This window comes from Vicugna pacos, chromosome 6 (genome assembly GCF_048564905.1).
Source record: "Vicugna pacos chromosome 6, VicPac4, whole genome shotgun sequence".
NCBI lineage: Eukaryota > Metazoa > Chordata > Mammalia > Artiodactyla > Camelidae > Vicugna > Vicugna pacos.
Window position 1 is genome coordinate 96,086,451 of NC_132992.1, and position 10,654 is coordinate 96,097,104.

At 46.5% G+C, this 10,654-nt stretch overlaps 1 long non-coding RNA gene across 1 annotated transcript; it reads left to right on the forward strand.

Annotated features, from left to right (window-relative positions):
• Positions 1-1,637: 1,637 nt before the first annotated feature.
• LOC140697212 (uncharacterized) lies at positions 1,638-6,134 on the forward strand. Its single transcript, XR_012074069.1, has 4 exons — positions 1,638-1,713; positions 4,803-5,243; positions 5,344-5,437; positions 5,937-6,134. It is a non-coding gene; the product is annotated as an uncharacterized lncRNA (long non-coding RNA).
• Positions 6,135-10,654: the final 4,520 nt, after the last annotated feature.

Consider the following 10,654-nt stretch of genomic DNA (forward strand, 5'->3'; position numbering starts at 1 on the left):
CAGTTTACATGTGAGATACAGGCTGCATTCTGCTCCACCCTTCCTGTGATGTGGGATTAGAAAAGTTGTCTTGTGAGGTGGGCCCTCAGGGACCCCATTGTGTCAAACCCATGAAGCCCCATTTCGTTCATCACACCCAACCCCTCTCAGTTCACACCCTCAGTGTTCCAGGTGCTGTCCATGGGCCTCATGGTCTATTCACACTCCTGTGGGGACCCACAGAGAGAAGGGGGATTATACACAAAATGAGACAAGATGCAGAACCTTGAGAGGGAGGCCCTCATCAGAGCACAGTCAGAAACAACAGGCACCAGGAAGAGGGGGAAGCAGGCGCTGACAAGGGCAGAGCTTCAGGGCTTTCCCCAAGGACCCCTGCCTCTGCAAACAGAGGTAGGGAGTTGGGGGGCGGATGCCTAACTCAGACGGCGCATGCTTGTTATTTAGGGAAGGGGACAGACACGCTGGGTTCAAAACCAACTCCTCCCTAAGACACAAGTGCATCTAAAAATGAGGAGTTCTGATCAACTTTTGCCTGTTCCCTGGTGCTCTACATTCAGCCTGGACCTCACTTCTGCCTTTAATCCCCCAAGTTCACCACTGATTCAACACGTCTGGAACTGGATTCCTACTAGATGATCTAGGAGCAGTGGCACCAGCCCTAATCACACAGGCTTCAAGCCCCTTGGCCACTCCCATCCCAGCCCCTTTCCACTCCCTGTCAAATGTACAAACCTGCACTCAGCCTCCCAAGTGCCCATCCTCCCTCGTTCTCTGCCTAACTTTACCTCTGTTATAAACCCTGCATGGATAATGAGGAATCAGCAGGCTGTGAAACACACCTGACTTCCCAGGGTCAATGTTTGATGCAGGGATGGAACAGCTGTCTATAAATCATTTGTCACAAATTGATGTAGATTATATGTTACAGACAGGAGCTAAAGAAACTACTGGAACTAGGCAAAGAATTAAGCAAGGTACGGTTAAGATTTAGGGTTCGGGTTCAGGTTTTGGTGCCCGTTATGTTTGAGTTCGGGGTTTAAGATTGGATTCAGGTTTCGGATTCCGGTTTAGATTCATGTACGGTTGTGGTTCTGGTTCAAGTTCGGGTTCACGGTTAGGGGTTCGGGTTGAGGCTCTGGTTTGGTTTCGGCTGAACTTCAGGCCTCAAGCATTGCGGTTGGGTACACGTGAAGGTGGTGACTTCACGAATCTAGCTGGCTAGCCTGCCCCCTCCTCCTCCACAACTTACCACCCAAACTGGGATGCTGTGAGAGTGACAGGGAGATGAACAGACTTCTGCTTTCTGAGCTCTAGTTGGCCTGTGTTTGGGGTGATGTGACACAGTCTTACACATTATCTTAAACACCCTGCTATCACTAGCCCAACAAGATACCTGGAGGGGTGAAAAGAAAACCCACACACAGTAGATTATCACCCCCATCTTAGTCTTCCTTCGGTACCCACACACGCGGCCTTTTGTCCTTGCTGTGCAGATCACTGAATTCTGACTGTCAGATGCTTGCATGGTGTGACTCCACTGTATACCTCATAAAGTACTTGATCACCCAGTAGACCACTGCAGTCGTGCCCTATGGGGAGGGGAGCTCTCTAAGAAGTGTTCACATGCAATGCCTACAGTTAGTCGACTTCTGATCACTTCCCTGAGGAAAAGTGTTTACAGTACTCGATGTGCTTAACTGAACTTCAGTAACGGTATGGCAAAAGCTCATCTGCTACCTAGTAAATGATGGGTATACCCAGCACCTATTAAAGGGTCTGGAATATGGTAAATAATACTTCTGAACAAATCAATGAGTAAATGAATAAATGGGTATCGTAAGTTAAGTACTTTCTGTTCAAAATTTATATTGCCCTGGAATTTTCCTGCTTTATGAAGACCCTCATTAATAGTATTTCAATAGCAACATAATTTGAAAATGTCTGGGTCATGGGATTAATAGGAAATAAAAGCTTTCAGAAAATCCCTTGTAATTTGAGCTCATCAACTCGTTTGACTGTAAAGAGGCCGAAAAAGAAATGTTTCAGTCTTAGCCAAAAATGATTTAGCCAATCTGTGAACAAGGAATTTAGCCAATCTAGGAACAAGCCTGTTCCTAAAAGTAATGTTTCCCTAGTCTTAATTGATCTATATTTTTATTCCAGTAAAATATTACCGTAATCTTAATCTAGTAATAATGATTATTAAAATGCAATTCTGTTTTAGAGACGTTGGGTTATGTGCTGGGAGAATTAAAGAATGGTTCTTAGAGGGGAGGGTAGAGCTCAGTGGTAGAGCCTGTGCTTGGTATGTGTGAGGTCCTGGGTTCAATCCCCATTGCCTCCACTGAAAAAAAAATGAATAAACCTAATTACCTCCCCAACTCCCCCGCCCCCGGCCCAAAAGAACAAAACAAAAAGTGGTTCTTAAGTGGGTCCTGGTCCCAGTGGAAAATTAAAAGTAACTTTAGGCAAATCAATTTTGAAGAGCTACCCAAGGGAAGGAAGGTTTCTGGGTGACCTTGACTCCTCAAAGGAACTCTGAGTACAGCATGTCTACCTCCAGGCTCTGGCTACAGCAGTAGCAGGTTAGCATCAGGCTTTTAGAAAGTCATTCAGAGTATAGTTCTCCATTTACCATAGATTGTTTAAGAGATTTTTATAAACAGGAAACATGTGAGAACTGCCACCACTCCAGGGCGTCACATGATCCATGGGGGCAGAAGGTGTCATTCAAAACGGAGAAGATGCCTTAAAGCAGGCTGCTGGAAAACACTGGCTAAAAAAACTTTTTCCCCTCATTTCTAAGTAGTACTCTTTATTCAGTCCAGGGAGTCATGAGGAGATGCTGCCTCAAACTTTGCCTCAGTTGTTTTTTCCCAAATTTCGTTCAACAACTAAGACCTTCTTGGATATTGCATAATACACACCAGCAGTCCCAAATCTTGATGCATAAACCTGTATCTTGCTGACTCCATGAGAATCACCTATGGAGTCTGTTAAAATACAGATTTCTGTGCACAACCCCCGAGGTTCTGATTCAGTGTCCCACTTCTACTTTGGTAGGAACTGCGACGTGGGTCAAGGTGAAATTCTGCCACTATAGTTGGTCTCAGGGGATCTGAGTCATCAAAGTCCAGAGTGTAGCTGAGGTTTCTTTGCATCATCTAACTCTGGAGGCAGCCAAGAAGATGCCAAGCATCTTCTCCAGAGCTCTCTGGTAGAGACGTGTGGTTGTTTGTTCCTCTGAGGAAGCACAGAAGAAATGTGTCACTTCTCAAGCTACAGAAATAGAATCGGTTGCTCGCCTGTAGGCACAGTGGGTACACAGCCTCTCAGAAAGCCGCTCTCCCTTGCTCACATGAGACTTGCGGCATCTGATGGGGAAGGAGGAGTACGGATCTCTAAGGGTGAGGCAGTGCAATGAGCAAGCTTAGAGCTCCTTAGTAAATTGGGGCAGAAGATAATTACCTTAAAAATGATTTGCACTCCAAAAAGAGACTATCTCGTTGAAGCTCTGCTGAATACTTGTCTGATTGTTTCGGTGTGTTTTGGCAGTATTAAACTCAACATGATGTTAGAGATGAACTATTTAGCCTCTTTTCCTCCACCCACTTGAGAAAGATCAGTCTGACCTCAGACCCTGTAGCCTGAAGATATCCTCTAAGCGTAGCATATTCATCCACAGTTGTTAGCTACACACTCAGTACTGAAGAAGTGACTAAACCCAAGGAGTTTATTATATGTTAAGAAAAATACATGTTAAACATTGCCTTTCATGCAAGACCATGATCAGAAGATTCTGGAGCTGGAATGGTCTTTATACCTGAATTTTGTTATCTTATATGCAACACTAGACTAAAGGCCGGAGTCTGAGCTGGACTCCCCTCTGTCTTCCTCTGGTGGTGATCAACATACCTTTTGCTGGTTTCCTGTTCTTTGCTTCTCTGGGGCTGTTCACCTGGGGCAGCCCAACATGTGAGGAGTAGCCTGTTCCTCTACAAAAATGATCTATTTCAGGTGTATTCATGCCAGAAAAAAATTGCACAACATGTGTGTCTTCGAGCATAAATTGACCTTTCGTTTCCTCCCTCTGGAGGCCCCCAATTTATTTTTTAAAATTATTTACCAAAGGGATGGTAAATTTCTTCACTAGCCTTTGCTCTACAGTTTACATTTCCTGCCTCTGGTTCTAACGAAAAGGTGGAGGTGGCTGTGCTTATGGCATCAAGATGTCCTGCACATCGGATCTGAGCCACCATGGTCCAAAAGACCTTCCATCTCACTCCTTCCTAAACCAGTGCACAACAGCACTGCAGTCTCCACCTATTCCCCTTACCACCCTCTTCCTCCCCAGCCCCAGATTTGGCCTGTTCATGGAATTCTTTGTGGTCAGTACAGCCGACACTTCCCTCCCTCTTTCCCCACAACCAAAAAATGCTGCATACAAGTGGTAAATGCATGGAATTTTCTCCCCACATTGAAGGGGCCTCATGTCTACTTGAGAATGCAAAGGGAGTTGCATGAAATAATTAGAGAGTCACAAAATGCTAAAACTGTCAAATCTAAAAGTCCAAACAAGGAAGGAGTAAGACAGGCTAGAATATTTGTGTGAGAGGGGGCATGAGGTGAGATAGAAGTCAATGGAGAAGGCAGTGTTCCCTGTGAAGACTCAGCACAGCCCTCCCTGGGGAAGACACTTCTGCAAGACCTTTTGCTCCTGCTGAGGTGGGAGGGGCCTCCTGCTGTTCTGGGCCAGCTTTCCCCAACCATGAAGTTCAACTGTCTGTGTCTCTTCTCTGTAGGCTCTGTCACCAGCTAGGGCTGATTTATTTGCCTTTTATTAAAGGAAGTCGATGCCTAAATGAGGCATTTCTCTTCACACATTTGAGAGAGAGGAAAAGTCAACACGTGTCCCGAGAAGCTAGAAGAACCCAGGTCCTGATGCGGCACAGAAGTCAAAACATGTGAAGTTCACATTTTGTCTCAGAAGCTGCTCTGCTGCCCTCCCCGCAGCAGCTACCCGCACCCCTGCGCCTCCTCCATTTGGGCTCCATGCCAGCTTCTCAGAGGCTTCCTCACCCTCTCTGCAGGGCGCTGACCCGTGCCGCCCTCAGTCTGCATCGCTTCTTCTTGGCATGAATTCCTTCCTTCTGCTGATTGGCTCGTGAAGCGCCACACTGTTTGCAGACTTCCGTGAGGGACTGGAGCTCAAAGGGCACAAAGGGGACACTCGACAAATATTTGTAAGTAAAGCAAGTTTTACTCTATTATATGTATTATATGTATACTTTCTTTTTAAATAAAAATATCAGTGTTTTAGCAGTGACTTTTTCTTCTTCCCAGAATATATTTGAAGGAAGTTGATCCTGTGGCTTTGTCATGTCCCATGTCCTACGGCTGTGAACTGCACCTTTGAGGCCCGGCTTAAACCCGAGGGGTGAGTTCTGTGGAGCCTCTGGGGGCACCTGGGGTTGCTGTCCTGCTGGACAGTACATGTCTTCTGGGGGGTGGTGAAGAGAGCCCCCCCATCGCTCTGCTTCCTCCGTCTCCCTCCTCCCTCTGCCGAGCGTTTCCCACCAGCCGGGCGGGTGGCTTCACATCTCCAGAACTCGACAGGTTCTGAGAGGGCAGCAGCCCAGGACTCCTTCCCATCACCAGAGCTCAGCACAGCCAACCTGGGAGGTTTCTCTGATGTTGACACCACCTTTGTTCTCAGCATCTGCCATGTGAAGAGCCACTTGCATGGGTGACTTCACTCCAGCGAAGCCACTCTGGGCAGCCATGGCCGAGGCCTCTGCCATCCAGCCCGGCTCTGTCACCAGCTTCAGGTGCAGCTTTAGGCAAGCACTCAATCTGACCTGAGGCTTTCATTTAGATGTTTTTAGATGCATGTTATTGATTCCACAACTACTTCTCGAGCTCCTATTAATTTCTAGGCAGCTTCCAAGATCGCCTCTGTCTCAGGAATTCTGACTCCCGTCTGCCTCTCACAGCCTAGCTCCTTGCATTTGACACAGTGGCTGCTCCTCGAGTATTTCCCAGGGCAGTGTCAGACCAACCAGGTTCTTCAGAGGGCATCATGGCTGACGGGCTGACCCAAACCCCAAGGTTCTGGCTAATTTGCCTCAGACTGACTGTACAGCACACGCAGCAGTGCCTGGACCAGCCTTCTGTGCGGCAGCTGCAGGGGGAGCTCGCTCAGCGCCCCCGGTGTCTGGGACACGAGCCGCGTGATGCTGCGGGGGAGCCTCTAGTCCATGACCAGCTCTAGCAGTGCAGCCAGTGATTGTAAATCGCTGCGGGAGATACAAAGCCAATTTTACCAACAACGCAGGGAAAATGGTTAAAAGACAGAGTCGTGTATGATTATGGGTACATCCAGCACGAAAGGCACAGGCAGACCTAGGAGTGGGTTCTGAGAAGCAGGCTGCAGGAGTCAGGCGGGTGTCGGGGAGGAGGGGGCCGGGGCAGCGTCAGGGTATCTGCAGCAGGTGAGCTACAGCTGACCCCAGACTCCAGGGCTCTGCTGGCCCTGCGGGTGCGAGGCTTAGTCAACGGCTCCGAACGTAGGGTTTTGCTATTTCCCCACTTTCCATGGCTGTTGATTCTCAGTTTTCCTCTGATCTGGACCGTTTTGTGTGGTCCCCAAACTATTCCGTATTCTAACACGAATTCTCTCTGAAAGTAAGTGGGCTATGCATCATAATTGTTTCCTAGTTAGGTCTGAATATATTCAGTAATGATCTATTGGCCCCAAGACCGACCATGAGACTTTTAAAAGCACATTCGCAATGTAGCAGTTTTGAAGTATGAATTTGGCATTAAAAAAAAATCAGCAAAGTCACGCTTTCAGTGGTCCACAAAGACAGTCTGTGAACACTGAAAGAGGGAGCTGTACCCAGGACGGAACCCGCTCCGCGCGGGTTCTGCTCGTGTTTGTTCACTGGCGCCCCCGTGTGGCCACTCTCAGATAGCACCTGGCCGACTTGCTACAGATTGAAGGAAGGCTGGAAGAGGGGTGGTCCCTGGGCCACCGGCTCCTAAAATCATCATGCAGTTCCTGAAAAAACCGCATGCTAATTCCAAGTAGATCTGAACTGGCAACATTACCCATTACAATTGATATATCATTGTAATTAAGATTGTTAAACTTATTGTTCCAATTTGAAGGATCTCCAAACTTCTAAACTATCTAATTCACAGATGCCAGTTGTTTAGAGACTGCATAGTCCACTAAGAACGTAGGCTCTGGAGTCAAATCATCTGGGTCTGAATAATGGCTCTGCCACTTGCAGCTGGGCCTCAGTTTTCTCATCAGTAAAATGGAGATAATAATACCGATCTCATAAAGCCATTTTGAAGATTAAATGAAAAAATACATTTAAAACACTCAAAACACAGCCTGGCGCCCTTAGCAAGCCCTCAGTAAACGGCACTATCGTTTCACCCCTCACCGAGTCAGAAGGTCTTGGCACAGACAGCATCTCGGAGTGAGAAGGGGCAGACAGGGTGGGATGCAACAAAGAAAGAGACATGCAAAATGAGGGTCTGGTTAAGAAAAAAAGGTGTCTCCAAGTTAAGAACGCTTTTTTGTTCTGGTTTTTGTCTTGTCGACTGAAATAAACGCGCAGCCTAAAAGTTAAGAGTTACGTTTTATTTGGTGGGAGGACTCGAGCTGGGATGACAGCCTCTCAGATCGCTCTGAGGGACTGCTCCGAAGAGGTAGGGGAGGAGCTAGGATATACAGGAGCTTTACAACAAAGACCAGGTAGTTGGAACAATAAAAGATTACTTGTTATCTAAAGAGAATCAGGCATCTCAAGTTAAAGAATTTAGTGCTTTTCTCTGTGTGAGAGGAAGCAAACATTTGGGCTCATTGAATTCATTCCTTTGACAAGCACCTAGCTATCTAGGGCCAGTGTTCTGTCCTTTCTTATTCTGAGTCCGCGCAGGGTGCACCATTGTGAGTCGCTGCAGAGGCTGGGCTGCAGGGCTGTCCCCACTGGGGGGTGGCAGCAGCCGCTGATGACTTGGTTTCAGCATTCTTTGTTTACTGATATGTTTGCAGTGTTTTCACTCACATTGCAGTATTTTCAGTCACAGTTTCAAATTCATATTTTTATTACTATTTTTGTGAATAGTTCACCTTGATCTTTAAAATAAAAATGAACATTGGTCTTCAGGACATATAAACTCTGAAATGGCCAGAAACAGCAGCTTAAATACGAGCTTTAGCTAAAAACAAAAGCAAGAATTTGGGGAAGGAGGAAGTCGTTTGTGGCAGGTTATCACCAAAGCTCAGTAAACAAAGGTGTGTTTGTTATACAGATTGAAGTCAGGCTTTCTTTATTTACAAGAGTTAGTTGAGGTTTAATCAGCCTTATGTTTCTGGTACCAGGAGGGACACACCCTTACAGATGTAGATTTTTCTAATAAATATAAACGTCTCTCACAAGTGGGCAACCTCTACTCAGGTTTCTATGATTTTTTTTTTTAAATTAGTCAGACCAGACTAATCCTTATGCCAAAGAGGCCTATTTGGGGAGGCGCATTCTGCGCCTCCCGACATGGACGTACCCCAGTTTGCTTATGCTTCACCTGCTGAAGGACATCCTGATGTCAAGCTTTTAGCCAATACGAGCAGAGCTGCTGTGTGTAGCTGCTTCCTAGTTTGTGTGTGGACGTAGTTCTTCAAAGCAGTTGACTAAACAGTGGAAGCAGGACTGTGGAAAACCTGCCAACCTGGTTTAGAAGTGGCTGTGCGCGTGTTCCAGCAGCAGCGAGGGAGAGCCCTGCTGTTCCTCCCCACCAGCAACGGGGTTGTCAGGTTTGGAGTTTAGCATTTCTAGCAGGTGTTCCGTGAAACCCTGTGATTTTAGTTTGTAATTGCCTAATGGCATATGATGTTGAGCAATTTTTTAAAAATTTGTATCCTTATTTACGATCTGTATGTCTTCCTTGGTGGGTGTCTGTTTACATCTTTACCCATTTTTATGGGTTATTTTAGAGCTGTTTGTATATTGATTCCAAATCATTTATCAGATACGTGTTTTGTAAATATTTTTGTCAGTTTATGGCTTGTCTTTTGGGTTTCTGAGTAAGGTCTTTCAGAGTAGAAATCTTTCATAAAGTCCATAATATTAGTTTTTTTGTTGATTGGCTTTTTACGTTGTGTGTTATCTTCTGTTTATCTCTATAATTTTGATAGTTTTGCATTTGAAATGTGTATGAATAAATTTGAGTGAATTTGTTGTAAGTTTTAAAGTTTGTGTCTCGGTTTACTTCACTCCATAGGGCCTCCAACTAATTGTTCCTTAACTACTTGGAGAAGTCATGGATATTTGACTCTATTTCAGTTTGAATTTCCAGTTTAAAGAATTGCACAGAGCCGCTGTCGGGGCGGGGCCTCCGCTGGCTGTGGAGGCAGCTGGGTCCGCGCCTTCCCATTGGCTGGCCGGGCCCGGAGCCCGCCTCCCCCACCTGTGGCGGGAACGCACGTTCAGCCCGCGGACTTGGCTTCCTGCACAGCTGACTGGAGCCCCGTCTCCTCAGGACCCACCAGGAGGTGCTGCACTGAGGGAAGGTGAGGAGGAAGGAAAAGTGAGGGAAGGTGAGGAGAAGCTTCCCGTGAGGGGCTTATGGCTGAGGGGAGGCTCTCCTCAGAGGCCCTGGGGGAGGAAGGGCCGGATGTGGGAAGCTGTGGGGTTTAGTCAGATTCTGTGTGTGGTGCAGACAGTGTGCCATGTCCTTCTCTGGCGTGTGGTGTCCAGTTTCCCCAGCACCATTCATCGAGGGGACTGTCCTTTCCCCGGTGCAGGTTCCTGGCTCCTTTCTTGTGAATTAACTGACCACATCCCCGTAGGTTTGTTTGCAGACTCTCTCTGGTCCATGTCCCTGTCGTTGTGCCAGTTCCACAAAGTTTTGGTGACTGTGCTTTTGTAATGCAGTGTGAAGTCAGGGAGGGAGATGCCTCCAGCCTGTTTCCCTTTTGTAGAATCTCTCTGGCTGTTCAGGGGCCTTTGTGTCTCCACACCAATGTTTGGATTCTTTGTTCTGTTTCTGTGAAAAATGCCGCTGAAGTTTATTTCATTTTATTGAAGTGCAGTCAATTCACGATGTTCTGTTGTTTTCTGGTGTAGGGCACAGTGATTTGACGAGGCTTGCTTTGAGTCTGAGCACTGCTTTGGGTAGGACGGACATTTCAACAACGTTAATTCTTTCTGTCTGTGAGCAGAGGGTATCCTTCCATTTATTTGCATCTGTTCAGTTTCCTTCCTCAGTGTCTTAGAATTTTCAGTGGGCAGGTCTTTCATGCCCTTGATTAAATGTATTCCTAGGTATTTTGTTGGATGCCGTTGTAAATGGGATTTAAAAAAAAGTCTCTTTCTGATGTTTCATTATTAATGTATAGAAAGACAACTGACTTTTGTGTGTTGATTTTGTACCTTGTGGCTTTACTGAAATGATTCATTAGTTCTAACAGTGTTTTGATGGTTTGATGTGGAAAAGTAGAAATCAGAAATCCATCCAGGTCGTCTGCAGCACCTAAGACACAGTGGCTCCTAATCTTCCCACAGTGCCTCTAAGTTACACGTGGACTTCTGCAAGGGCGACGAGCATCAGCATTTTGGGTGAACTGGATCGCGTTAAGGGT